Here is a 27,364-nt window from a genome sequence, read left to right as displayed (position 1 = left end):
TATTGGAAGACTGATTTTCATTCAGAGTTTGTTACTCTGCTAAGTGAATGAATGTTGACATTAGACTGATTTCTATTTTTAAATGTGAATTTAAATTAGGTTCTTTCTTCTTTTTAAAATTTCTGAATTTAAAACTCTCTTAACTGAATTATAAATAGCCTGACCATAAAATGCTTCAACTGGAATACTTTTGAGAGTGAAAAGGAGCATTTCCAGTAAAATTATTACTGGAAAAAAAGATACAAACTGAGGCTGGCCCAGGAAAACCAGGTATATTGGTCACACTAATTTTACAAAATGAAATATGAAAAAAAATATTTCTACCAGCTCCTTAGATTCTCTTGGCTTTAATTTTGTACTAGGGTCAAAGTTCTGTCAGTATTTCCTTCTGTTTATTAGAATAACAAAAGGTAAGTATTTTGTTAGTGGGTTATATTTCAGAAGAGAAATAAAATAAAACATTGAAAAAGAAAGATTCAAAGTTAGTTTTATGTTTATTTATTTTTGTTGCAGAGTATCATATGCATTTGAATTTTGGTTGCATGGGGAGGATCAGACCTAAATCTAAATGATTTCAGAGAATTCTTGTTTAATTTCTAACAGAGTAATATCTTTCATTTTTGAGGCAAATTATCAATGCTTACTTGTTTTTATACCTGAGATGTGAACACTGACTGCAAAGTATTTTGGTTTATTGAATTAAAATGGGGCTGGGGTTGTGGACCAGTGGTAGAGTGCTTGCCCAGCATGGGTGAGGCACTGGATTTGAATCTCATGCACCACTTATAAAATAAATAATTTTTTAAAAGGTCCATCAGCAACTAAAATAAAATTTTAAAAAATTAGTTTTCATTTAACAGTTTTTAAGGAGAAATATTTTTTTCCCCCTGATAAAATGTAATGACTCAAGTAATCAGGGGAGGGAAAACAAAACAAAAATGTAAAGACTCCAGGAGAAATTAACTGTTTATGTTCAGTCCAGTATTTACCTTGCTCAAACAGAAATGTTAAGATTTAAAGTCGTATCAAAGTGAAACATTTCTTCCCAAACTTTTTACAGCTCTATTTTGTTTTCCTATGGAAAAAAGAATTTCGTGGAAGAAGAAACTGATATCAGTTGGGGGTCTATAAATGCACATTTATGCACATATGCCAGGCAGCTCCGGAAGGACACACACTCAAATATCAGCAACCTCTTCTTTTTGCAAATCTGTATTTTCCAAGAACTGTGATTTTTATTTTATTTATTTTTTGCACGTTTCTGATTGGACCGTTCACGTTGCTAAACGTCTCAGAGGGAGCCACCACATCTGCACCTCGGGAGCGCGCTAATCGCCTGAGCACGTCGCCGGGTCGCGGCTCCTCTCAGGAACCTACTCCTCGGCGACGTGTCAGGCCTCAAAAGCCTCAGTGTCGCTGAGGGTAAAAACGCCATCTGTGGGTCCGGAAGTTGAAGAACTCCTCGCAGGCGACGCGGGTACAGAGGAGGGTGAGATATGTGAAGCCTGGAGCAGCCAGGGGCGGGGCTTTGGCCGGCTGAGGCTTGCGGTGCGCCTGCGCGGCCGGGGGCGGGGCCGGGGCGGGGCCGGGGCGGGGCCGCGCTCGGCGTCCGGAGCTACGGTGGTGCCGGCGCCGGCGGCGGGCTTGGGCTGCGCGCGGGCAGCAGTTTCGCGGCTGGGGCGGGCGCCGCGGACGCGGGCAGGGGGATACGCACCTGAGGTGGGGCTCGAAACCTGCCACTTCAGTCAGGCGGTGCCGCTACTGTTGCAGCGGGGCCGGGCGCGCGCCCGGCTGACGGAGAACCGGGCATAGCTGGGCGGCGGGCGCCGCGGGCCGGGGCACGCCAGGTAGGTGAGCCGGGCGGGACCCGGGGCGACGCGGCGTCTGCGGGGCCGAGGCCGGGGCTGGGCAACGGGCGCGGGGTCCAGTCCCGGTACCTGGACAGCCGGACCCGGACGGCGCCCGTGGTTGTCATGGAAATCGCACAGCCTAGCGGTTCGCCAGCGGTGGCGTCTTTTGAGAACAATCCGAGCAGGGGCGACCCTGGCTCCGGAGGGTCGGCTGGGAGCTTGGGGATGCAGGATGCGGCGCACCGTGCCGGTGTCGCGGCGCCTGCCTCGTTCGTCTTGGGGCCGCATCCAGTGACTCCCCACGCTGAAGGCCTCGCTGTGTTTCGGGTGTAAACATTACCGGGTAAAAATAAACATGCATCTCAGGGTGGGAAATTGGGTCTCCATCCTTGCAACTCCTCCTCCCTTTTCTGCAGACTTGTAGTCCTCGACATCTCTAATCTTTGCTTTTCATATTTTATGCCTTTCTGGCTTTGCTAGTCAGTTAATTGAGGCCTGAGAGATTTGCAGGAATTTGTGGCTGTCTTTTGAAAAGCCAGTCTTGAACGTGTAGGCCCTAGAAAACTGAGACACTCACATTGTCAAAGGTAAATTTATATCTTTGTGGGCAAAGGACGGGAGCATTGATAGGCTCGGCTTCCCTGCCCCTTGTTGCCTGCCCTCTGACATTACATAATGATGGGTTCCTCCTGCCCCAGTTGACAGCTCATGAACATATTCCTCTGGGTAAGAAGGAAGTATAGGCGGTTGTAAAGCTCATCATCTTGTCTTTTGCTTTGCCTCTGAATGTGTTTTGTGTTGGGAGGCTGGGGAGGGATAGAATGTGATTTGTCACCTGCCCATTAGGACATCTAAAACAAGGGAATGGGGGGTGATTTGGCAGTTAGGATGTTGCAGTGAAATTATGCTTGGTTCATCCCCTGTTCAAGTGGATTGTGTGGACTGCGGGGACACAAGTGGGGGATGGGGACAGAGCAGGTGATCTGGGTGTGAATTCTGGTTCTGCTACTAGCTAACTCTGTATCTTGGTGTTCTCGTCTCTAAAAGGTGAAAACAGAATCTCTTACTGAGTTTGTTTTTAAACCTGGATTCTTTTGGTATTGGTCAATGCACATAGATTAGTTGTTGGTTGTCCTAGAATTAATCCTAATTTTTCTTTGGTTGCAAACAGCCTTTTTTTTTTTTTTTTTTTTAACAGGGAGTTTGTCTTTGGATATAGATTAGGGCCTTTGGTTGTTTTTTTTTTTTTTTTTTTTCCCTGAAATATTTACTCCTGGAAGATTCAATTCATTGATTTCTTTAAGGAAAGTGAAAAATAGTGCCCACATGGGGAGGTCAGTATGGCGGTTCTGTGGGAGTATTGGTGTCGGAGACCATGAATGATGCTGTTCTCAGGGTGGTGTTGCATGTGAACAGAGCCTCCCAAGGCCTTGTTCCCTGTAGTGTCTTGTAAATATGTTCTGTAGCAATGAGCCAAAGTTACTGGGAGGGTCTGACTCAAAGACAGGGCTTAGAGGAATGGATTCTGGTCAGATTCAAAGAGAAAGGAGGGCAGTGTTTATGCTGAGCTCTGCAATATAATTTATTGTACTTACCTTCCTACTTTACCTTTCTAGCTCCTTTTCATTTGGTATCTTCCATCTCAGGGTATTTATTTGCTCAGGTTAAACTCTGTCCCCAAGTAGATGCAGTGTGCAGTGCCGACGTCTTAGATTATAGTTAATACTATTGTTTTGGAAACTGGCTATTTTGTAGTATTGCTGGTAAATAAATATTGGAGTTTTAAAAAAAAAGTCACTTTAAGGAAATGGTGAAATAAATTATACCCATGAGAGCTTTTTGTAAGCAGTAGGACACCAGAGAATTGGGATGTATATGATAGAGAACTATGGACCCCACGAGTCCTTTTAGCCAGCTGCCTACCTGGGAGCCTTCTTAGAGTAGACTGCAACCAGCTAACCCCCATTCCTACCCCTTGGCTTAGCATCTCAAGAATTCTACCAAGTCTGTTTTATCCTGTTTGCTTTTTAATGAAAAACTCCTTTTTAGCTTACATATTCCAGAAAAGTCCCCACAGCATCTTCAACTACTCATAGTATCAGGAAGCTTTGACTTTCAGAGGAAAAAAAAAATAGCACAGATCTGTGGTGAAGAAGGCTTGATTATGTTGGTGCTTCTTTTGTAGAACATGATTAATGAGCTGGTCTTGAAAGATCTTTAAAAACAGCTTTTTTTTCATTGTGCAGAGCATATTTTGGAGAGATAAGTATTAACCCCTATGCAAGCTTACTTCATTATTTTCTGATTTTTTGTGCTTTTAAGGAAGATGTCACCATGAACCTAATCCCCAGGAAATCCCCTATATTTCTATGCATATACACACCTTACTCTCTTAAATTATTTTTTGAATTTTGATGATTGCACACTCAGAAAAGTTGCAAGAATAATGAGAATTCTTAGGTACCCTTCATCCAGATTCTCCTAATGTTGGCATTTTGCTGTGTCTTTTGTCTTTCTCTCATATTCATGGATTTCTTTTTGAAATTTTTTTAATAACTTTATTTTACTTATTTATTTTTTATGTGGTGCTGAGGATCAAGCCCAGTGCTTCACCTTGCTATCAAGCACTCTACCACTGAACTACAGCCCTAGCCCCCATGTATGACTTTTTTACAAACTGTTTAATAGTAAGTTGCAGACCTAATGCCCTTTTACCTCTAAATACTTTATTGTGTATTTCCTGAAAACAAGGACAGAGATTCTCTTACATAACAGCAGTGAAATTATTAAAAATCACATTGATAGAATGCGATTATTTAATATACAGGTTTTATTCAGATCTTACCAGTTGCCCCCCAAAATGTCCTTTATAGCAAAAGAAAATCCTAGCTCATTTATTGCATTTATTGTCTCTATCAACTCATTTAGTCTGAAGAAGTTCCTGAGTCTGTATTTCATATCGTTGACATATTTGGAGACTACTGACTGTTTTCTAGATAATGCTGCTCAATTTGGATTTCCTGTGGTTTTCTCATGATTAGATTCAGGTTATGCAGTTCTGGCAGGAACAGCGCAGGCTTGATGCTGCTGTCTTGTTAGCGTGTCCGGTTAGGATAATGCTGTCCGTGATCCCATTCACTGGCCTTGTTAACTCTGATCATTTGACTCAGATGGTGTCTGCCTCATTGAAAACTTTTCATTTTTCCTGTTGTAATCAATATGTATCTCATAGGGAGAGAATTTGAGACTATGTTAGTATACTGTTACTCATATTTTTACCTACTAGTTTTAGAACCCATTGATGCTTCTTGTTTGAATCATTTTTTACGATTGTTGACAGATGGTGATTTTCTAATTCCATATTTTCTTCTACATTTATTAGTTGGAATTGTACTGAATGGAACTTTTCTATCTTATTTAGTTCTTGATTTGCATCCCTGGATTTAAGAATTCTTGCTTTATTCAATGGATTATAGACTGTTACTCCCATTACTCATTTGTTGCTCTAATTGTCTCAGATTTGGCCAGGGGGAGCCCTTTCAGCTGGATTGTATGTCCTTTTGAAATGTCCCTATGGTTCTTTGAGGATTTCTTTTCTTTCTGGCACAAAATCAAGACTTTAGCTTATGTTTTCCTTGCCCTAGCCATTTCTCCTAAGAGCCTTAGTTCCATTTAATAGAGTGGTGTAAAAACCCAGGTGTATCAGGCATTAGGTGTGCTCATTGCTGCTGAAGTGCCCTTGCTTCTGGATCTTGTCAGTAGACAAACGCTTTAATTGTAAACAAGTGTAGTCACATTACACAAAATTTTCTGTGATTTGCTTTTCAAATTTAACGCTCTGTTCCTAATATCTCTGTATGTTGACATGAGAAGTTTGTCCTCCTTTGTGTTGTGGGGAGTAGAGATACATTCTAGAGTACCATGTGTGCAGTTTATTTAATCATCTCTTATTACTGAACATTTAAGATTGCTTCCAGATTTCTGCTATAAAATCAGTGAGGAATCCTTGAAACATATCAGTGTTAATGCTCAAAAATATTTCAGTCTTCTAGATCCCTAGAAGTATAATTTCTGGGACAGAGTGTAATTTTAAATTGATATTTTTGTCAAATTGCCCCCGCCCCCCCCACCCGCCGACTTTATCAGATTGTACTTATTCCATTAGTGAGTGAAACTGTTTCCCTTTGACTGGGCTAGATATATTTGCCAGTTAATTTTGTTAACTGTTAATTTTGCCAGTCTAATGGGCAAAGAAGACATTACTGTTTTAATTTTATTTCCCAAATTGCCAAAAATATTGAAGGCCTTTTCATGCTAATTTATAGTTTAGCTTCTGTGAATTACCTGTTCACATCGTTTGCCTATTTTTTTTTCTTACTAGGTTGTTCTTACTGGATTGTGGAAGTTACTGTAATTTTGGACTTTATTCTTGGCAACCTTAAAAGGCTCCTTTAAGCGTGATACATTTTTTAACCTAAAGGAGAAGAGACTATTGTTTTCTGAGCAGCTCCTGAATGCATGGCTCAGGTTAGGTCCTCCCAGGGCCTGTCAAGAGGCAAGCTGTGGGTCATAAAGTAAGCCCAGGTGAGGGGTGGCTGGGGTACCTACCTGAGGTTAGTTGAAAGAGGCTGGTCTGGGATTCAAGTGCTCAGTGTCTGGAGCTAGTGCCATTTTCATTAAATCACATAATTTCCTTCATAGGATTTTTAAAATAAATGTTTCACTTTATTTATCAATGGAAGGATGCAGATTAATTATCTACACTTTCCAATATCAACAATTTCTATTTTCAGTACTTTGCTTTATGAATCAGGAGCTTCTTTACTTAGGCCTGGGTAGTGAGCAGACATCTTTCAGAAACTGAATTTATTCCTAGAACTTTTGTGGACTCCTAAGTTGAATTTTTTTCAAGTATCTCTGTGACTTTGGGCAAGTAGCTAAATCTTTCTGTGCTCATTTTCTCACCTGAAAAAATTGGGTGGGTAGTGGTAGCAGTCCTGTTGTAATACGAAATGAGCTAGTACACATTGTGTACTTGGAGTGATGCCTGACGCTGATAACTGCAGTAACGAAGCCTTTATGATGAGTTCAGATCTAGAGCAAGGGGGGGGGGGTGTCAGCGTTAAATTTAGGATCAGCTTTTCCTTGTAGGTTCAATCTCTTAACTGTCCCTTTTGTAATAACCTGACTGGGGATTGGAAAGCCAGGGGACCTGGGGTCTGTGCCCTTCTCTCCTCTTTCTGGTCTGCACCCACCTTCTTCATGTCCTGTCTTGGCTGCAGCCCTGTTTGTGTCCCCCAGCCAAACCCTCTGCTCCCCTCTCCCCTAACTGTTTGCCCGTAGCTCTAACTGGGTTGGTGTGAGACTGCAGGCCTTTTAATATGGAGGCTGTTCTGTGAGGTCTACCTGGTGAGGGCCTCAAAAGCAGGAAGGCAAATAAATATGTATGTGGGTGATTTCAGGGACTCATCATCTCATGATAAAGATGAGGTGTCCTTTATTTATTTTCTGGAATAGGGTCAGAAAAACAGAGGGGTGCCCTCAACCACCACGAGGAGGCATGGGGACTCTAGAGGAAGAAAACATTCACTCCTCCCAGCCCAGGAACCTTCCCAGAACCCTTTCCCTCACATTGTGACTTGCCTGACCTCAGGTTCCTATAGGGCTTGTCTTGTTGTAATTTACTAGATAGGATTCTGAGATCTTCTGAAAAATTCCTTGCCCCTTCTTGCTCCCCATTCCTTGCCAAAGCCTTCCTGCAGCTGCACGGGCTGCTCTGATGGAAGCTGTCCAATCACTGGAGTCCTACTGTATTAGCAGATTTACAGTTTCATCATCAACCTGGATTCCTCTCTCGCCAGCCATCACTGCTGGTTTCATTATAGGGCTAGTCTCCTAATGCTTACAAAATAGTTAAGGTCAGTGGGACTATTTCTCGATTCTTTCCAGCAGCAGCAGGGAAGGAGACAAACCAGTGGGGTCACCAGCCAACCCTTGCCCTGTGTACATCAATCTTTCTCTCTGATTCATAGGAGCAGAGGATCCCGTGCCTTTCCAGACCAGCAGCATGAGGCTTTGAGAGTGCTGCGGATTGATTGGTTAGGCATAGACCAGCAGAATCAGAAAAGTTGCAAGTTCTCATCATTAATCATCTCTCATTAATAATGAGAACTTGTTAGAATGCAGTGTCCCCGACCCAACCTTCTGAATCAGAGACTGAGGGGTGGACCCAGAAATCTGTTGCAGGGTCACTGGATTCTGATGCACCCTTATTTTAATCAAGACTACTCCCACTCTACAGCTGGAAATGGGGTTGGCCTTTCCTGAAGCCAGAATAGGAAGAAGGAGGAGTGGATGTTGAGCAGTTAGCTCATAGGGTGAACTGGAAAGTGTTTAAGGACCCAGAGGTAGCTTTGCTTTCCTTGATCTCCCCTGCTGTATGCCCCAGCTCATCTACCCAGCTGTTTATTGGCCCCTATGTCTGCGGCCTCTGTAGCTTCTTTGCATGTGGTTCTCCCCCTCCCAGTGGGACTCAAAGGAAGCAGCATGAATACACCCAGCCCTGGGTTCTGTGTCTGGCCCAGCAGGCATGGTTTCTTCCAGACTGGCCCTTCTAAGCTGGGTCTTCTGACTCAGTTTCCCAAGACATTCGCAGAGTATGTTCAGATGTGTAGGGTTCCTGTGCCCTCTTACTCCTTGCTCATTTGGGAAAAATAGAGAGCAATCTAGTTAACAGCAACTTGAGAAATATTTAGGGAGTTGGTTTGGACACAGTCCAGGTGACTATTTTCGGCAGTGGTTGATGATGCTGTCTGACTTTGCATACGTGTCCTCCTTTGTGCCCTTTTTTCCCCTACTTTATGTTTGGGTGAAATAAAGTAGCTACCACCATGGTGAAATTAGGAGATCAAAACGGTCCCACATTTTTCCTGAAACTAGTGAATTGAGGTATTTCTAGATCTTCTTGACTTTCCAAAGTTTAAGAATTCATCTCAGTACATAAAAGCCATGTTGAGGAGCAGTCTTGCACTGAGATCTCTACCTTTACACTGATGATGAGGAAGAGGCACACTGGAGGAGGAGTCTGGCTGGCGAAGGGTCCACAGTATTTTTCAATGGGCAGTGGTTCACAAAAGCAATTTGAAGGTGTGACCAACATTTAAAAGGGTTTTTGTGTGTGTGTGTGTGGGGGGGGGGGAAACAAAATAGCAAATATCCAGATCCATTTTCTATAGGAAGGGCAAGCACTTTATTTTTATGTAAAACATTTATTTGCATAGGGTGTATTTTGGGTGATTTCTCCTAGGTTCCTTTGTCTTAGCAATGAAGAACAGTTCCCAAGTCACTTTGGCTGGCTCGGAGTTGGGCAGGGGACACATTATTTGATGCAGGTATCAGTCTGGTTCCTATCACAAAGCAAAGGCAGTAGTGTCTTTGGCATATCTGTTTGGTTTTGTTGGGAAGGGGAAAGTTGGATTATAAAAGAAAGAAAAGGTGCTTGATGTGAGTCCTAGTTAGTTCTCATCTGTGAAATGGGGAAAGGAAAGTGCCTGGCTCCCAGGGCGAGAGGGTAGAGGTCAGCTAGAGAGATCTGTGAACTGTGGAATGGACCAGTGCAGGTGGGAGCTTATGTCCTCCCACTAGTTTTAGAGTCTTGCTGATTCTGTTTTCCCTAACAGTGCCCTGATTTTAAGTTGTTCAGTGGGCTGGAGTGCTTACCATCTCTGACTGCTGCTCAGAGCACCTCTAGGGGAAATAAACGTTGCAGAAGAAGGAGGTGCTGAGACAGGGACAGCTGTTACAGGATGTGGGTGGGGGTGGGAGGAATCTGGACCAGCTTTCTGTCAAGTGGTCACTGATACAGCTGGCTTCCACTGGCACTTTTTGTTGTTGTGTTGTTTTTAATGTGTAAAAACTTGGGATTGTGTGTGAAGGAATGTTGAGTACCGCACATTTCTTATTCGTTGCTTTGACTGTTCTACATATACAGATGTCAAATGAAATGATCACATTGCATGACTGGGTGATAATCAAATAGTAATGAACTGGAGTGATTGATGGAGCCCAGTCAGGAGGGAGCTAGGTTTAAGAGATGTCCAGATACCCAAGAATCTTCATAACATTGTTACTCCCATGGTTTGGAAGAGGAGAGGAAGGTGGGCCAAGGATTGGGTTTGGGGGAAGCAAACTGGTAGACTGTGCCCACCTTAGGTGGGAAGGAAGGGCTAGTGGTCTCATTCAGGTTTTACGCCCAACTTGCCATTGACTTGGTGAAGTTGTGCTGAATTTCACTGTCCTCCTTCCTTGTTTTGCAGCTAAGGTGAATCCCTCCATTTCTGCCCCCTTGGCTCCTCTCCTATGGTGATGGCAGAATGGAGGGAATGGAGGTGTGATGGTGGCTGAGTGCTGCAAGGTGCAGGCGGTGTGTTCTGGGTCTAGCTGGCACTGGACTGACACACCCAGTGCCTGGTTAGGGAAGTGCTGCTTCCCCAGTCTGTTGACTTGGAAATTTTGCTTCTTTCTCCTTTCACTTTCTTGCCCCATTGCAGTGATTCAGCAGTTACTTCCTAGAGTAGAAGAAATTACTTGGTGTCAGAGATGCTGGAGGACCCAGGATGTGTCAGTGGAGATAGGATCTGCCTATAATCATGCAGACCAAGCTCTTCCTGGTCCAGGTAGAGCCGAGCAGGCAGAACTGTTCTCAGACTCCTCCAGCCTGCTCCCCACCCTCACATCCCTCCTTTGAGGCCCCTGGTAGACAGTCTTCAAGTCTCCTGTAGATATAATGTTGCAGTCCAAATCCTTGTCATTTTCCCATGGATTGATGGAGACCACCTCACTACAGTGTGCTGATCCCTAATAATTTATTCACATTTATCTTCTGCTTCAGGTCTGGACTATTTCTCCTTACTGGCAGATTGACACCCCTTCCCTGACATCTCCACATACCTCTCTTTCTCTCTGACCTGCTTTCTTCCTACTTTTGGCCTGTTGTATTTTCTTCTTATACTTTTTTTTGTAATGGAGACTTAATAATTGTGTGTATTCCTGGGGTAAGTTGTGACATTTCAAAACATGTGCAATGTGTAGTGATCAGAGTAATGGGCTTGTCTCTCACCTCAGCCATTTATCATTTGTTTGTGTTTGGAACATTCAGAATCTTCTCTACTAGCTGTTTTGAAATATTTAATTAATTGCCAACCATCCTTACTTATCCTATTTTGCTGTGGAACATTAGAAATGACTCATCCTATATAATTGCTCCCCTGTACCTGTTAACCATGCTCTTTCTGTGCCCCTCTCCCACTCTTCCCAGCCTCTGGGAATCACTGTTCTATTCTCAAATTCTTTGAGATCAACTTTTTTGCTTCCACATATAAGCAAGAACATGCTGTGTTTGTCTTTCTGTGCCTGACTTACTTTATTTAATGTAATGCCTTCAAGTCCTATGTTGTTTCAGATGATAAAATTTCATCCTGAATAATATTCCATTGGTGTGTGCATACTGATTTCTCTTTATCCATTCATCGTTGATGGAGACTGAGGTTGATTTCCTATCTTCTCTTCTGAATAGTGCTGCAGTAAACTTACAAGTGCAGATGTCTCTGAGACATACTGATTTCAGTTCCTTTAACTACCAGTAGTGGGATTGCTGGATCGCATGGTAGTTCAATTTCTAGTTTACTAAGGAACCTTCACGTATTTTGCATAATGGCTGTACTAGTGTACATTCTTACCAGTAGTGCCTGAGAGTTCTCCTTTCTCTGCACCCTTGCCAGCATTTTAATTTTTGAGGTGTGGCCATGTTGCTCTTGCTAGTCTTGAACTCCCAGGCTCAATTGATCCTCCCTCCTCAGTCTCCCAAGTGCTGGAACCACAACACATTTTTTAAAAAAAATCTTTTTGATAATAGCTATTCTGATTAGGGTGAGATGATAACTTATTGTGGTTTTGATTTGCAATTCCTGATGATTAATGAAGTTGGGCATTTTTTCATATGCTCGATCATTTGCACATCCTCTTTTGAGAAATGTCTGTTCAGATCATGTGCCAATTTTTAAGTCAGATTATTTGTTTTTTTGCTGTCACGTTATTTGACTTCCTTATATATTCCCGGTGTTAATCCCTTGTCCAGTAAACAGTTTGCAGATATTTTCTTATATTCTATAGGTTGATTTTTTTCCTTTGCTATGCTCAAGCTTTTTGGTTTGTCAGTTTTGTCAATTTTTGCCTCTGCTTTTGAGATCGTATTCCCCAATTTTTTGCCCAGGTTAATGTTCTGAGGCATTTGTCCTGAGTATTCTTCAAGTAATTTCATAATTTGGGGTTTTACATGGAAGTCTTTGATCCATTTTGAGTTGATCTTTTTATATTGTGAGAGATGAGGGTCTAGTGTCTTTCCCCTGCCTGTGGATATCCAGTTTCCTCAGCGCCAGTTTTTGAAGAGATTTTCCTTTCTCTAGTATGTTCTTGCCAACCCTTTGTAGGAAACCAGTCAGCTGTAAATATGTGGGTTTTCTATTCTGTTCTATTAGTCTGTGTGTCAGTTTTTGTGCCAGTACTCTGCTTTTTGGTTACTATAGCTTTTTAATATATTTTGAAATCAGACTTAAACCTTGTTTTTTGCTCAAGAAGGATCACTTTGTCTATTTGGAGGTCTTTTCAGTTCCATACAAATTTTAGAGGAGTTTTTTTTTTTTTTTCAGTTTCTTTAAGAATGTCATTGGTATTTTGATGATCTATTTTATTTCCTGTTAGCCATTACTGACTTGTTGCAGAAAGAATAATAGGTATAAAGTTGCAAAGAATGAACAGATAAGAGCTCCAACTGCACATTGCTATATAAATGCTTTCTCTTCAACAAGAGTCCCTAAGAGGCTCTGAATGCATTTCAGGTATGCTGATCTGGCTAAAAGCATTCATATTCTTCAGTCATGTGCCTTTCTTATGAAGCAGTGCAGACCTATAAGAGCAGGGGCGTCTTGCTTTGGGAGCGCGGATATTTTGGGATTGTCCTTATAGGTACCTTCCAAACGTGTCACATTTTTAATAACTCCACTGGGGGATATTTTGATTTGTGCCAACTTAATTATTTAATCATTTCTTAATAGGTCTAGCTAGTAAACTATGTTTACCAAGCTAGGTATTAACCTGCTTGGTCAAAGATAGAAGGAAAGTCAGCCTGGGGTAGTCAAATAGTGAGGGGCCTTTTGTGGGGTTAGATTACCTGGCTCAAAGAGAAAGCATTCCTTAGTGACAGCAGTCCTCCTGGAAATGATTCTGGTACCAACTCAGTTAGTAGAAAGCATCTAGGTTTTAAAGTTCATCTCACTCAGTCTCTCATGTGGGGTGACATTGGCCTTTTACATTGGCATTTCACTACGGGGCCATGTCCCTGTGTGCACCTAGCCCTGATGCTGTCAGGGTGCTGAGCTACCCTGTCTGGTGTGCGGGTGTATCCTCATTAAAGAAGCTAGCACAGCAGCCTCCTTGATAGCAAAGAGGGCTACAAGGTATAATGACTCATTTCCAATAGGATTAGATGAGATACAATCAAATTCCAGGGAAGTAATTGCTGCTTCACTCCTTGGAACTGGGCATTCCACAATTTGACCTGTGTTACATATCCACAGGTTGGCTGTTTTGTAAACCATTAAAGATTATACTCGTATTTATCATGGCAACTAGTAGCCTGTGGCTTAGACTATAAACCTAACTTAGTGGAATAACTATAATGAATAAAAGCAGGGGCTGTTTTTACCTCATAATCTAGATTTGTCTGCACTGAATATGCAGGATGGGTTAGCTGTTTCAGGATTATAGTTGTTGGTTATAATATCAGGAGAAACTCTTTCATAAAGGAACTTTGCAACTAAATAAATCTTGTTATGGTTAAAAGGTCTTTTGAGAATGTACTCACCCTAGCTTACAGCCCAGGGTAAATTTGAAAATGCTTTATTTAAAGGTTTCTTTCTGGAAATGTGGAACTATTACCAGGCTAAAATCTCCGAATTCCCAGTTCCCAGCACATAGGATGCTGACATTCTGTGCCATTGGATTTAGTGGGAAATGGTAGAATTGTTGGGTTTAGATATGACTACGCATAATAGAAAAAACCTGGAGAAAAGAGGCTTAGTCAAGATAGGTATTTATTTGTCCTTCCTTTGCTGAAGTCTGGAGGTGAACAGTCAGAGCTTATGCTGTGCCATCCCCAGGTCATGTTCCAGGACCTTATCTCCAGGATGATGGCTTGAGGTATAAGCAGCCTGTGGGTCTTCTAAACACGAGGCGAGGACTGGAGGTACAGCTCAGTGGCAGAGTACTTGTGTAGCATGCATGAGACTGTGGGTTCCATCCTGTACTACAAAACAAAAACACACCCCCAAACTGCCTTCCAAACACCAGGCTCCAGGAAAGCAGACTTTCTGAGAGTTCCTCATGGAACATCAGCTTCATAGCTCCTTGGCAAGAGCTGACAAGGGAGGGGAAGAGAGGGGAATCAGAGACAGCAAGCTCTTTCTTTTCTATAAGTTGTTATCTTTTTTTGGAAGATGAGCTTTTTCATACTAGATTGGGAGATGGTTGGATCAATTTCCCTATGCCAGTAACTAGAAACTAGTGGGGTAGGGCAACCAACTAGAAACTTCATTCTCACTTCTGCATATACCACCTTCTTTGAGCCTGAAAGAGATTATTTGATTCCTTTGTGCCTTAATTTCCTCATTTGAAGAATGGAACTAAGAGAATTCTAATCTAAATTCTCAGAGCCAGCCCAGGCTCAGACCAGAGCTGCTTTCTACCAAGAACCCACTTGTTGTTTCTGGACTCCTGAGATGTGTCACAGTGAAGTGGAGGGTTGGGAGGATTTCGGGCAGAGTTCATGGTCCAGGCTAGGGCCTGGGGATGAGATTCACTGAGCCAGCAGAGGCCGAGAGTGGAGAGGCCCACACGGAGACTGCTTTTTCCTTATGGCCTCCAGGGTAGGAAGGGCTGATTCCTTTTTCCTCATTCCGAGCACCACTGACAGTCCACTTCCCTGAGTGTGCAGAGGGCCAACTCCCCAGCTGAACTAAGGACAGTACCTGGGTCTTTCTGTACCTCTGTCCTGCTCTACCCCACCTTGTCCCAAGTTTCCATTTAGGAGAGGGACCCCATTGCCCACTGTGTTAGGTAGAAAGGATCTAATACCCAGTTTATTGTAAATATCAGCAAAACTGAATGTGTTATTTTGGGGGCATTTGCCTTTTAAGAATAATATAAATGCTAGCAGGTTCTAAAGTCAAAAGATAGTCTTTGCTGTGGAGGGATGTGAGACACAAGACCAGGCATGGACTGGGAGAAGTTTGGGCCATCCTTGGGCCAGCAAGCACTGTGAATAAGCATTTGTTTAGGCTGACAGTTGCTGTCACCTGACCTGTACATGTGCACATACATTCCCTTTATACACTCAACCTGACAAGCCAGCAGCTCTGGGAAGTCAGACCCCCTGGAAGAGCCATGCTTTGCTTCCAGACTGACCCAGACTCCACTAGTGTTATGGATACCGGTGTGCATGTGTTCAAGAATACTGGTAGAGAGAATCACTCCCTGAAGTCCTGCTTTTATGATAGGAAACTTCTGTGTTTCCAAAGCTAGTGACAGAATTTTGCTAGTCTGTAATAACTGTTTATCCCAGCTTTTGAGTTTTTTCTTTCAATTTTAATTTTTAAAAAGGCTCAAATCATCAAATGCCCTTTCTTACTTTCTCCATGCTGACAGTGGCTACTAACAAGCAAACACAGCACCTTTCTTGGTGTCCCCTCATGAATTCTTGCTAGAGATAGTCTTCCAGACTGTTTTGCTAGCCAGTTCTTTCTCAGTGAAGATACTTCTTTTCATCTTTGAGAGTGAAATATTTCACTTAAAGGAGTTTCCCACTTCGCGGAAACACCTTTCCTGACCTTTCATGGATGTGCTGGTATGTGCTACTTGGGACTCTCCTCCCCCTTCCTTAGGTGCTCTGGGTCACATTTGGCCCTGGCGAATGGACGCTGTACATTTTTTTCCAGAGGAAGCAAAGGCTATTCGGATACCTAAATATGCAGCATATGTGCAGAAAGAGGCCGAGGGCAGTGAATCTGATTTCCACGTTTCTTCTCAAGCTCTTAAAGGGGAAACCTCCTCTGCTGGAGTGCAGCAGGGACAAAAGTGCAGAGGCGGTGGAATTTCTCAAAAGCTTGGCCCACCGTGGAGATTAGCTCTTGGCACACTTTGTGTGGTCACTGGTCCTAGTCATGCTCATCAGGGATGTTCATTGTAGGCAGTTGGGAAGCATCTGTGTTCAAGATGGTGACTGCCAAGGTCTGGAGACACTGAAGTTGTTGGTTTTTTATGACTTTTGTGTCACATTTGCCACAAGTGTGATTGGAGCATGCACAGGGCATACATATGGTACTAGGTTAGGATCACAGAGCACTCAGGCAGAGCTTTGTCCTTTGAGAACTGTGCTTCTTGGGGAGAAAAGCCATATGGCTCAGGCCCAGGAGAAGGAGTCACACTGACTGAGTGGACCTGGTCAGGTGCTGCCTCTACCCGGCACTCCCTGCTGTTGGCAAAATCATCACTCCAGGGCCTGGCTAAGTCTCCTGCCCGCCCTTACCCTCCCACTGAGTGGCCTGAGGAGGGGTGGGTGGCTCAGTTCCCCTGTGGGATTTGGAAACTGTTGTTAGTAGGATGGGTTCGGTGCTGGGCAGCCAACAGACTGAACAACATAAGGGCAAACTAACCTGCCAGTGGCCCATTGGTGGCTGGCAGGCAGCATGTTGAGTGGGAGGCCGCTTACTACTTCCTCCTCTTCCTGAACACCAGCTCCTGAAGGGCCTGGACAGGTCACTTCCAGTGTGAGATTCTGAGTTACCAGGCATGGCATCCCACAGTGGCATTTACAGTGTAAAGCTTGCCAGAGTTCTCTGGGGACAGGCCTGTGAATATTGTGGATCTGGGTGTTATGAGACTTAAGTGTCCTTCAGGGCCGGGACAATAGCTCAGTTTTCTTTGTATCTCTAGAGTGTCCTGCAGTACCAGGCATAAAATAGGTGTATAATTAGTGTTTCTTGAGTCAATGAGTGAACAAAGCCAGTCTGTCATTGTGATGAGTAGCAAGAAGGTCCTTGGCCTCTCCGGGAAGACAGCCTGCTGTCAGAAGTCAAGCTGGTGTTCCATCGATCTGAAGGGAGAGAGCTGAGACCAGCGCTAGTGGCACAGCTGTTGCCACTATGAGTTCTGGGGCTAAAACCAGAACTGTCACCTTGTTCCACTGTGCCTGTCACAGGCAGAAGCCTGTTCTCAGCAATGACCTTTTATGTCCTTGGCACATGAGCTCTTATTCGGCTGCCTGGAACCTGGGGCTGCTTCTGCTCCTCTGGGTCAGAAAGTATCATTCCTTAGGGTCTGGAAATCTTGTTTTTGTTCCTGCTTTTTAAATTTAAGCAACTTCGATAAGGACCTCCCCCTTTCCATACATGTACTTATGCAAATATTCACAAATATCAAAAGATAAAAGGAAACCTCTAAGGGTAGGACCATCAGCAAAGGCAGCCTCCTCCTCTCTTGGGTTTTTGGGAGCACTACGAGGCCTTGGGAAGGATGAGGTCGCTCAAGCTGGGGTTCCAAGAGAGGTGGGGAGGACCGCTGGGTGACACCTCAGGGGAGAGGCTCCAAAGAGGCAGGGCCATGTCACCCAGTGGCTCAAGGCTCCTCAGACCCTCAGTAAGGTTTGGGACTTCATTCTCAGCACACTGGAGGGTCTTCAGGCTTTTTAAACGTTTTGATTCTCTTTTGCTTATTTCTTTTATTTTAAATGACCAGGGCCATTTCATGGTTTGAAGAGATTCTTGGATTGTGCTAACATCAGTTTTGGGGGTTTATGGGCCAAGATTTGGATTCCTAATCTCTGCTCAGGGTCCATTCCTGCAGGCATGGGTCTTGATATAGGATTGATACAGCGTATACCAAAAGGCAGAGTGCCCTGGTGTCCACAGTGTCAGAGGTGAACCCGTATCTGTGACGTGCTAGAAAGGAAACCCAGCACTGGGGAGGATGGTCTGTACTGTTGCTGAGCTGCCTGGGAACTGCTGTGCCAATTATGAGGAAGAACCCTTGGCCTTCCAGGTTCCTGCGGCTGCCTCTGGGGCTCTCCCTGCAGTGAACAGCTGATAGCTGAGGGCAGCTCCAGGGACTTCGTCCTCTCTGAGACTTCACTGTTTCTGTGACCTTTGGGGGTCTCTGCTGTGGGCACAGTGCAGACATAAAACAGTGAAGCTATTGTTTCTCGCTTGAGGGATGCTCTGGGAATAGGGATCAAGGGGGCAGGGATTGCCTTGTGAGTCCATGAAACCACCCTCCATCTCTAAGATCCCAGGACTGTGTGACTTGGAGCATGGACTTCACTGTGTCATCTCGAGGTGATGTAGCAGGGGGTGGAAAACAGTGGAAGGAATCTTGTTGGAGAAGGGAGAATGGAAGGACAGAGAGCAAGGGATGCTCAGTGACAGGGCAGTTACTGCCAGCAACCGGTGTGACTCTGATGATCTCAACTGTGGACATGGTATTGCCCCCAGAAAATGGCCTTGACATCCCTACCTTCTTATTAGTGACTTTGCACTAATGTCACTTGGTAAGAGTTCTTGAAACCTGCCTTATTTATTTGATTTGACACATTGTATAACTTTCTATTTTATTTTGTTGTTTTTTATTTTTTAGTTGTAGATGGACACAATACCTTTATTTTATTTATTTTTATGTAGTGCTGAGGATCAAACCCAGTGCTTCCCAAGTGCTAGGCAAGAGCTCTACCACTGAGCCACAACCGCAGCCCATCTATTTTATTTTTATAAGCAAATATTTTTTTTGGCTTAAACATTATAAGGTATAGCGGGATATATGGTAAAATCTTATCTCCCACCCAACCCCCCGCCCCCTATATCCTTTCCCTGGAGACACCAGTGCCAGGTACTTGCCAGGCTATTCTGCATATGGCAGCAAACGTGTATGCATGAATTAACTATACTCACTGGGGTGTCATGCTGCCCGCTGCACACGCCTCACCTTCTCCCTTGACTGTGTATCATTGGAACACGAGGAGTTTTGTGTCTAGCTGCATGCCATCCTATGCCAGACTGTGCTATAGATGCCTCAACCAGTGCTCTCTGGATATTGTTAGGTTCTTTCTAGCCTGTGCCTGCCATCAGTATGTTTAATAGTTTTGTTTTGTTTTGTGTGTGTGTGTGTGTTGCTGGGGATTGAACTCAGGGCCTTGTGCATGTGAGGCAAGCACTCTGCTACTCAATTATATTCCCAATCTGGCATCAGTATGTTTATTAGCTCTTCAAAGAAAGCTGTGACTGATCACCTGCCCCTGCTTGCTCTAGGGCCTGGGCTCTGGCTAGGAGGAGAGCATGGGCTTTTGTGACCTTGAAAAACTACTCCCCATTTATTTCAATTATGAAATGGCTGCTATCATTTTGTTTGGATGGTTGAGGGCAGTTAATGGTTAGATATTATTATCTGTAAGGTACGCATCTTACAGATATGGCCTTACATTCTATTTGCACACAGACCTTTTAAACTAACACCTAGCAATCTGAATGAGGCTTGGCAAGGCCATCTTTGACCCTGGTTTTGGGACAGGCCGTCTGAGTGTGTGTATAGTTGTGGAGGGATCTCTCTGACAGCCAGGACCAGGAACACAGCCTTCCAGCTGTGATGGTGTCTGGCAGAGACTGGCTCTGGCTCTGCCCTCCTAGCTTATCAGCTGCTCTGGCCAATGTACTCTGAGGGGGAAGGGAGTAACCTTGACAAGGGCATTGTAAATACATGTCATATAGAATCACATGGGATGGTTGTCTTTAGCTTCTCAATCTCTGAGGTGGCATAGTAGTTTATCACAGGTGGAGTGTGTCAAAGTATGTCACAAGACAGTGTCATGGAGGCAGAGGACTCCTGTGAGGTCCCACCTGCAGGACTGGGAGGTGAAGGAGCTCCTTGGGGTAAACCTGCCCATTCTCATTCACTCCCCTAGCAGGTGTTTTTTTGACACAAGGGAAGCCTCAATTACTAAGCTGGCTCTGGGGAGAGCCAGAAAACAGGGATGATAACTACCCACAGAGAGGTCACAGGCATGTACCTGTGAGAATGCCTATAAGTCCCCATGTGGGATTTAGGACAGATTGGAGGCCTGAGCCTCTGAGGGGGAGTGAAAATCTGGCAGAATTTAGACTTTAGGCCACTGGGTCTGCTGTGTGCAATGCCTGTGGCTGAGGAACACTGAGGTGGCTCTTGCTCCTGGCCATGGCTCATTCTGTGCACGCCCATGGCCATCTTCCTGCACTGATAGTCTCAGCCCGCTTTTGGAGCGAGGTCTCTATCGAGTGAACCCAGCCCTGGCAAAAGGGCAGAGAAGAAAAGGTGCAAAGAAGACAGCTCAGAGGACCTGCAGATGGTGGCGCCCAGGAAGGGAACAGGCTACTTCTTTTTGTTCATATTTCTCTGAAATACTCTTGAGGTTTTGGGACTCCACCCTGGACTTTTTGTGGCTGTGGGCTGTTATGGCTTGGTTAGAGGGACAGTCGTTATTGTATTGTGTGCAGGATGGAGAGGAGGGTTGGAGTCAGGGTGGCAGGGCTCTTGGGACAGCACAGCCATGACTTTGAAACTGAAGAGGACAGAGGGAAGGGCAGAAGGGCTATCAGGATCACAGGGCCTCATCCTCAAAGCAACCCAGAGGAAGCTGAGGCTGCAGTCTGCATGGGGGAGGCCGAGAACAGGGAGGAAGTGGAATTATTGCATGTAGTGGGTTTCGACACTTGGACTCACCCCTCAAGAAGGAAAATGGAGAGCAGGTTGCACAGGACAAGGGCTAAAGAAGGGGGCTTAGAGCACAGGGGTAGCTCTTTGCATGAAAAGATGCTGAGAAGCAGTTTAGAGGGCCAGACACAAGCCACCCCAGCCCTTCTTCTGTTCACCAACCTGCCCTTCTCTGGTGTGGGTCCTGGCAGGGCAGGAGCTGGACACTAGCTTCTCCTTTGACAGCTGCAGGGCCTGTGGCTGAAAGAAGGGCTTGGGCTGTTTCTTCAGGTAAGGTGGTCCTGATCATAGCCCTTTATGCCTGAGGTCGGGAAGGTCTACTCTGTGAGATCTCAGCACTGGCCATCCTATGAAATGCTTGAATTAGTTGTACTTATTGTTTTAACACAAATGCCCGTGGCAAAATCACATTTATATGGGATGAGTGAAGAGTCAGTGGGCAGCCTTGGAAACTCCTTTTTGGGACAGAATAAAGTGAGACATGAAGGTGCTTTTGTGAGTGGGGCACAGAACTGGTCATACAGAATAAGTTTCCACACAGCTTTGGGAGATGGGCTGGTTGTCCAGACAGGATGGCAGGACCTGTCTTTCACTAATAGGGATTTCTTGAGTTCCTACCATGTGCCAGGTAGTGTGCTAATTGCTTCATGTCCTCTTCCCATTTCATCTTCTGGGTTAGCTTCCTGTGGCTGCTACAACAAACTTGGAGACTTAAAATGACAAAAATTAATTCTCTAACCATTCTGGAGGCCAGACGTTCAGAATGCGATTCCGTAAGCTGAATCAAGGTATTGGCAAAGCCATGCTCCCTGGTAGCTTTAGGGGAAAATCCATCCCTAGCCTCTTCTGGCTTCTGGTGGCTGCCAGTATTCCTTAGCTAGTGGTCTCCTGCCTCCATCTTCAAAGTCACCTGTGTAGCATCTTTTTTCTGTGAGTCTGCTTTCTCTGCTCTTGTCATATGACCTTGCTCTCTCTCCTCTGAAATCTCCCTCAGCCTCTTTTCCATAAAGATGTTTGTGATGGCACGTAGGGCCTACCGGGATAATCTAAGATAATCTTCCCACCTCAAGTTCTTGGGTTCAAGCATCTGGATAGTTTGCCATAAAAGGTAACATTTACAGCTTCTAGGGATTAGAATGTGGACATTTTTTAAGGGACATTATTTACCTGTCACATCTCATAGCAGCCTTATGAAGACTGTTCTCTATCTATGCCTATCCTGTGCATAATGTGAACTCTGAGGCTGGGAAGGCTGAGTGGTGGCTACAGCTCTTTTCTCGCTCTGTTCATGGCTAGGGGCCATGATGATGTTGCTGAGAACTCCCATGATGAACAGATAAACCTCTATTTCCTGTATTGTTTTATTGATTTGAAAAAAAAAAAAATGAGAGTGTCATGCTCAGGTGCTATGCCTGTATCTTGCTAGTTGAATGAGTGAATTGTAGTTTCACTATGGCTGAGTGGCCTTGGGCAGCCTCCTCCTCCTCATTTGTATATTGACTGTAGAACAACCTATAGGTCATGTTGGAAATTAGATAGGATCACACAGGTGAAATGGCCCAGCATGGTGGCTTGGCAAAGCACTGACAAGAAGTCATATGGGCAAGGCCAGGTGACTTTCAGGAGAGACGATTTTGGGAGGGGGAGCACATGGTTGACTTATTTATTGGACCTTGCTCTGGGCCAGGCCCTCTAGTAGGCAGAGGGAGAGAGCCGACAGAACTTGCAGTTCCTGCTTTGGGGGATGGGAGTAGAGGACAAAGATTTAAAAATATCATTACACAATTTGAATGGAAAAAAGTAATAGAAGGAGGAGGAGTCTTAAAATAGGAATATATATATATATATATGAATATGTATATGTATATATATAAATATTTATTTGCATTTATATGTTATGAATGACCTAATGAAAATTTATAGTAGTTCATGTTCTAAAATCTGTTCTGTATCTTCAGCTCATCCTTCTTCTCTTTCAGTGCCACAGTCACTGGCCCCAGGCTGCCGAAGTCCCTCAGTTGCTGGGTTTCAGGTCCCCTAAGGAGCTGACGTGTCTTCTTATCTCCTTGCCTAGAGAGCAGAACATTCTTCCTTGCTTGTCTGTGTGCTAAGTCCCTGCTTTTGTTGGGGGTATCTGCCCTGGTTCAGCCCTGATGTCTCTGCAGTGGAGGGCTTCAGGTTTTGAATTTCCTTTGTTCTCCCTCTGATTCCCTGGCTGTGTGTGCAGGCCAATCCCTGCCCATCTGGCTGTGCGCCATCTCCCACCCTTTCCCACAGAAGCTTAGGAAGGAACCTTCTCTTGTGTGTTTGAGGCTAACCCTTGAGGTTATCTCAGAAGAGGTGATAGACTTTCCCTGTTTTAGATTATAACGGGTCACCAGCATTTGAAACCTCACTGAGTGCTGGTTGCTGTGTCTCAGAGAGCACTACTTCATTTAATCCTCCAGCTATCCTGAATGACAAATGTGTGTCATTCAGTTTTACAAATGAGAGACTGACTGTAGGTTCAGAGAAGTCACCCAGGTGGTTACTAGCAGAGCACACTCAATTCATAGGCCTTGTCCACAAAGCCTTCATTTATGGTTTTGGAAATAGGATTTGTCCCAGGATACACCAGCCATCAAACTCAGAGGAGTGAGAAGACAGGACCCATGGTGACAATGTCTGTCTGTTTTTGATGGAAACCCACAGTTTTATTTCCATCTCTCTCTTTCTAAATACTTGTTTCACATGTGTGTGTTTTCTGTCAGTCCTGAGGAACCACACCCCGGCTTCTGAACTGAGAGTTTCTTAGAGAAGGGGAGGGAGCGGCATTCTTTCCTTTTGGTAGTTTGTGCATATGACAACCATGCCCCTCTATCCTCTTATCTGTTTTCTGCTCCCCACACTGTCCATTGGCTTTCCAGCTGCTAAACCCCTTCCCTCTGCCCAGGTTACCAGTTAAGACAAAAACCTGTGAGCAATGTCAGTGACACCTACTGTGTAGGATAGCAGGTCAGTGGAGATCCACTAGCATCAGAGTTCTCCACTCAGAAGTCTCTTCTGAATCTCCATGAATTGACTTCTGTGTTCTTAACTTGAAGTTTCTTTTCCTTTAGTAGCAGAGTTTTGCATGTACACCCCATACATGTTCACACTTGATTTTCTTGTCTGTATATACACATTCAAACACACAGAAATATTTTCTTGTATTATAATAACATTTTTCTTATTTTATTCTTTGCAGACTGGGGATTGAACCCAGGGCCTCACATGTGCTAGACAAGTGCTCTACCCCTGAACTACATTCCCAGTGCCCATCCCCCCCCTTAAATTTTATTTTGAGATAAAATCTCACTAAATTGCCCAGGCTGGCCTTAAACTTGCTATCCTCCTGCCTCAGCCTCCCGAATAGCTGGGATTATAGATGTGTGCTACTATGTCTGACGCATTTTTCTTATTTTAAGTCAGAAAAGGACCAATGAGTTGAATAGACATTAGCTTATTAGCATAGATACTTAAGTACCATCTTAGTGATAATTTTACATGGAAAGAAATGTTCCCCAGGTCCCAGATAACTTATTAATGACTTTCAAAATGAAGCCTGTTGGTTGAAATACATAAAAGCTCAACCTCACCTTTGTGGAATTTAAGAACTAAGTTCTAAAAAGATTTATCAATTATGGTGCTTAGCTTACTTTCTAATGTAGCAAGAACCATGACTAGTTTCACACATAGTAACTTTAAGTCTTAATGGGACGATTGTGAAATGAGGTTTTATAATAAGAAAGTGAGATTTTTAGACACCCCATTTTGATGTCTCAGTAAGGAAAACGGAAAATTTAAAGGTGCCATGGGTTGGGTGGGGGGTGTTTTTAATAAAGGAAGGAAGGGTAATAAAATGCAAAACTGACTAAATGCTGTATAGCATGTGGCTGGAGAGTGGCATTTCTGGTCCTAAGACCTGTGGCATTTCTTTTTTGATAGTTCTGTTGATCTTGAACACAGTGAGACTTGAGTTTGTGAAGAGGAAACAACACCCTCTTTGGATGAAGGCTAGCAATCTCAGCCCTCAGGGTCCATAGCAGGACCAGAATCCAGCTGAGAATTATGAAGAGCTCATGCCAAAGAGAGACCCCAAGTGATATCTCCCAAAGTCTTGGTTGGGATGGTTTTGAACAGAACAGAGACAGCCAGAGCTGGCAGGGCAGAGGTGAGTAGCTGGAAAGGGGATTGTTGGGGTTGGGGGTAAGAGCAGGAACACCAGCAGGGTTGCAGGTGTCTTCACCCTGGCTGCTCATCACAGCCACTTGGGACTTTCAAAAACATGGAAGCATGATCAGCACCCTGCAAAGGCTCATTAGTGTAATCTGGGGTTGAGGTCAGCATTGGCCTTTGTTACCTCTCTCATTAAGTGATTCTGTGCAGCTGGGGTGGAGAGTAGTGGGCCTAGAAGTTCAGAGCTCAGGCTCCTGGTCTTGGCCAACCTCATAGCTGTGCTGATCCAGTCACTAAATGCTGAGCCTCTGTCCCTGCCATCTCCCAGAGGCCATGAAGGTGAAGCACAGACATTGGGCTGGGCACCAAAGAAGGCCCTATGGCAGCATGGCCCAGTTATGGCAGACAGGAAAAGGCTGGCACCTCTCCCTTCGTGGTCTTGCTTAGGAAAGCCACAAGCCTGGTCGTAGCCACCTGTCAGTGCAGTGGCACATGGCCAGAGGAGAACGTACAACCATGTTGACCAGTCTGAATTCATGACCCCTGAGCTCCTGTGAGCCACGGGGAGAACTTGGCACATGAGTGTATTTCTCCACTGTCCTGTTTCAAGCTGAAAGGCCAAGTAGTTTATCTTCCAGGCTCTGTGGGCCATCCACACAGTCTGTCACAGCTCTCAGAAGCTCTGCTATGGTGGCATTGTCTTACTGTAAACAAATGGGTGTGGCTGTGGGCAGGCTTTGGCCCTTGTACTCTGACCTCAGCTATGATTTCCTAATTTCTCCTCAAACTCCTGACCCTTTTTGTCCCAACCCTACCCTGACCTTAAGGAGCATTTCTCCCAGCCCCCCCAACTGGCCTCAGGCTGTTTGCTCTGGCTGGTCCTTCTGCCTGGCATCTCTTCCCCCAGAGGCCCATGCGGCTGACCTGCTCTCAGAGCTTCTTTAGGCCTTTGCTCAAACGTCACCTTGTGGGTAAGATCCACTCTATTGAAAATAGCAAGTCCCTTGCTCCTTACTTCCCCCAGCAGTTTTGGCTCTGGCGGTCTGGGTGTTCTCTTTGGGATGCATTAGAACTGTGGTGTTGGCACAGGATAGGCCCTGCATGGGGCTTGGTGCCCACGCAGCTGTTTCCAGAGGCCCCTTAACAGAGAAGTGGCAGTGCTTGCAGCAGACATCCTGTGAGTGGCCCAGGTAGCGTTCCGCTGTCACCCTGGGTGTGTTGCCAGCCAAGTGTCTAGGCATGATGGGGGACAGCTAAGGGGACCACTGCAGGGAAACCCCACTCTCTTCTTGATAATAAAGGCTAATTTGTTTTTTATTAAGAACTTAGAATTTATAGCCCAAAAACCTTCTTAAAGGCATTACTTATTAAGTTCACATTTTTCTTAAACAAAGGGGACACGTGAAGCTGAGGCTGTAAGGATATTAATGCATCAACAGGGTCAGTATCAGGCTGGCTGTAGCATACAGGATTTGTGACTTTCATGAGGACTTTCCCCTCCTCCCCAGCTTTCCTCCTCTTCTTTGCTTCTTGAGATGAACCCTACTTTTTGCTGCCCTGCTCTGGTCCAGGTGTGCAGGTGAGCGAGCTGGTTATGGAGGCTGACCGAGCACAGGAGCAGCTCACTTGGTACCTTTCTGACTGGAGCCCTGAGTGGCCCCCAGTTCCTGCTGCATGGCAGGAGGGAGGCCTATTAGTCTCTGGTTCTGAGCCCGAGGGAGGGTATGGTCTCACAGTGGCCCTTCCTGCCCTTCCACCGGAAGGCAATAGCCCAACAGAAGCAGGTGTAGGGAGTTTTCTCCTTCATGGCCAGACACTGAAGGCTCAGGAAAGGGAAGAAATCTGATGCCAGGATCAGAAGGAAAAATGATGGCTTTGGGGTAGTCCCTTCCTTGGTGCTGCCTCCTATTGGGTGTGGTTTATGGCTCGCTGCAAGAGGATCTGGGGGACATTGCCAAAGAAACCTCACCACCCTTCTTTAAGAAGATTTTACTGTTTTATTTTTGTTATACCTTGCTGAACCATTAGTTTCAGAAACTGGAATGGTTTGGACCAAGCCTTTGCTTTGAGCTCATACTAAACTAGTTTTAGCTGTGGATGTGTGCTAGCGTGTGTGGTATGTATGCATGCCTGTGTGTATAGTGTGAGTAAACGTGTCTGGTGTGTATGCGTGTGTGTGTCTGTGGCTCCATTGTGTACAGCCACCATGAATGACACCCAGCCCTGGGTTCAGTGAGAAACATCATCTCCTAATTTCCCTTCCTTCCATGTCAGAGAAAGGAATGATGATCCTGTGGGGGTTAAAAAGTATTTGAGTTTTTTTTTTAATTTTTCCCCTTTAAACTTGGCAGTCTCACTAAGCCATCAGGAGAAAATGTAGAATTAAAATATATAACAGGTGGGAGTGTGTTTTAAGTTCCACAAGAGGTTTCTATGGCATCTCCTCATTTCTGTGTGGCCATCCTTAGTGCTGT

General features: G+C 44.7%; 1 protein-coding gene across 5 annotated transcripts in view; it reads left to right on the top strand.

The window, feature by feature from the left end:
* The first annotated feature begins 1,653 nt into the window (after window positions 1-1,653).
* The window catches only part of Inpp4a (inositol polyphosphate-4-phosphatase type I A), a 134,340-nt gene continuing 108,629 nt past the window's right edge, over window positions 1,654-27,364 (top strand). For 3 of the 5 annotated variants that reach the window (XM_071601859.1, XM_071601856.1, XM_071601857.1), the window contains exon 1: window positions 1,654-1,847. The gene's annotated coding sequence lies outside the window, so the exon portion shown is untranslated. The remainder of the gene's footprint in view (window positions 1,848-27,364) is intronic. The other 2 variants (XM_027950632.2, XM_071601858.1) reach the window with 1 other exon arrangement.

The sequence above is a fragment of the Marmota flaviventris genome, chromosome 14 (assembly GCF_047511675.1).
Source record: "Marmota flaviventris isolate mMarFla1 chromosome 14, mMarFla1.hap1, whole genome shotgun sequence".
Classification (NCBI taxonomy): domain Eukaryota; kingdom Metazoa; phylum Chordata; class Mammalia; order Rodentia; family Sciuridae; genus Marmota; species Marmota flaviventris.
Note: the sequence above shows the minus strand (reverse complement) of the source record. Positions and strands in the feature narration are given on the sequence as shown.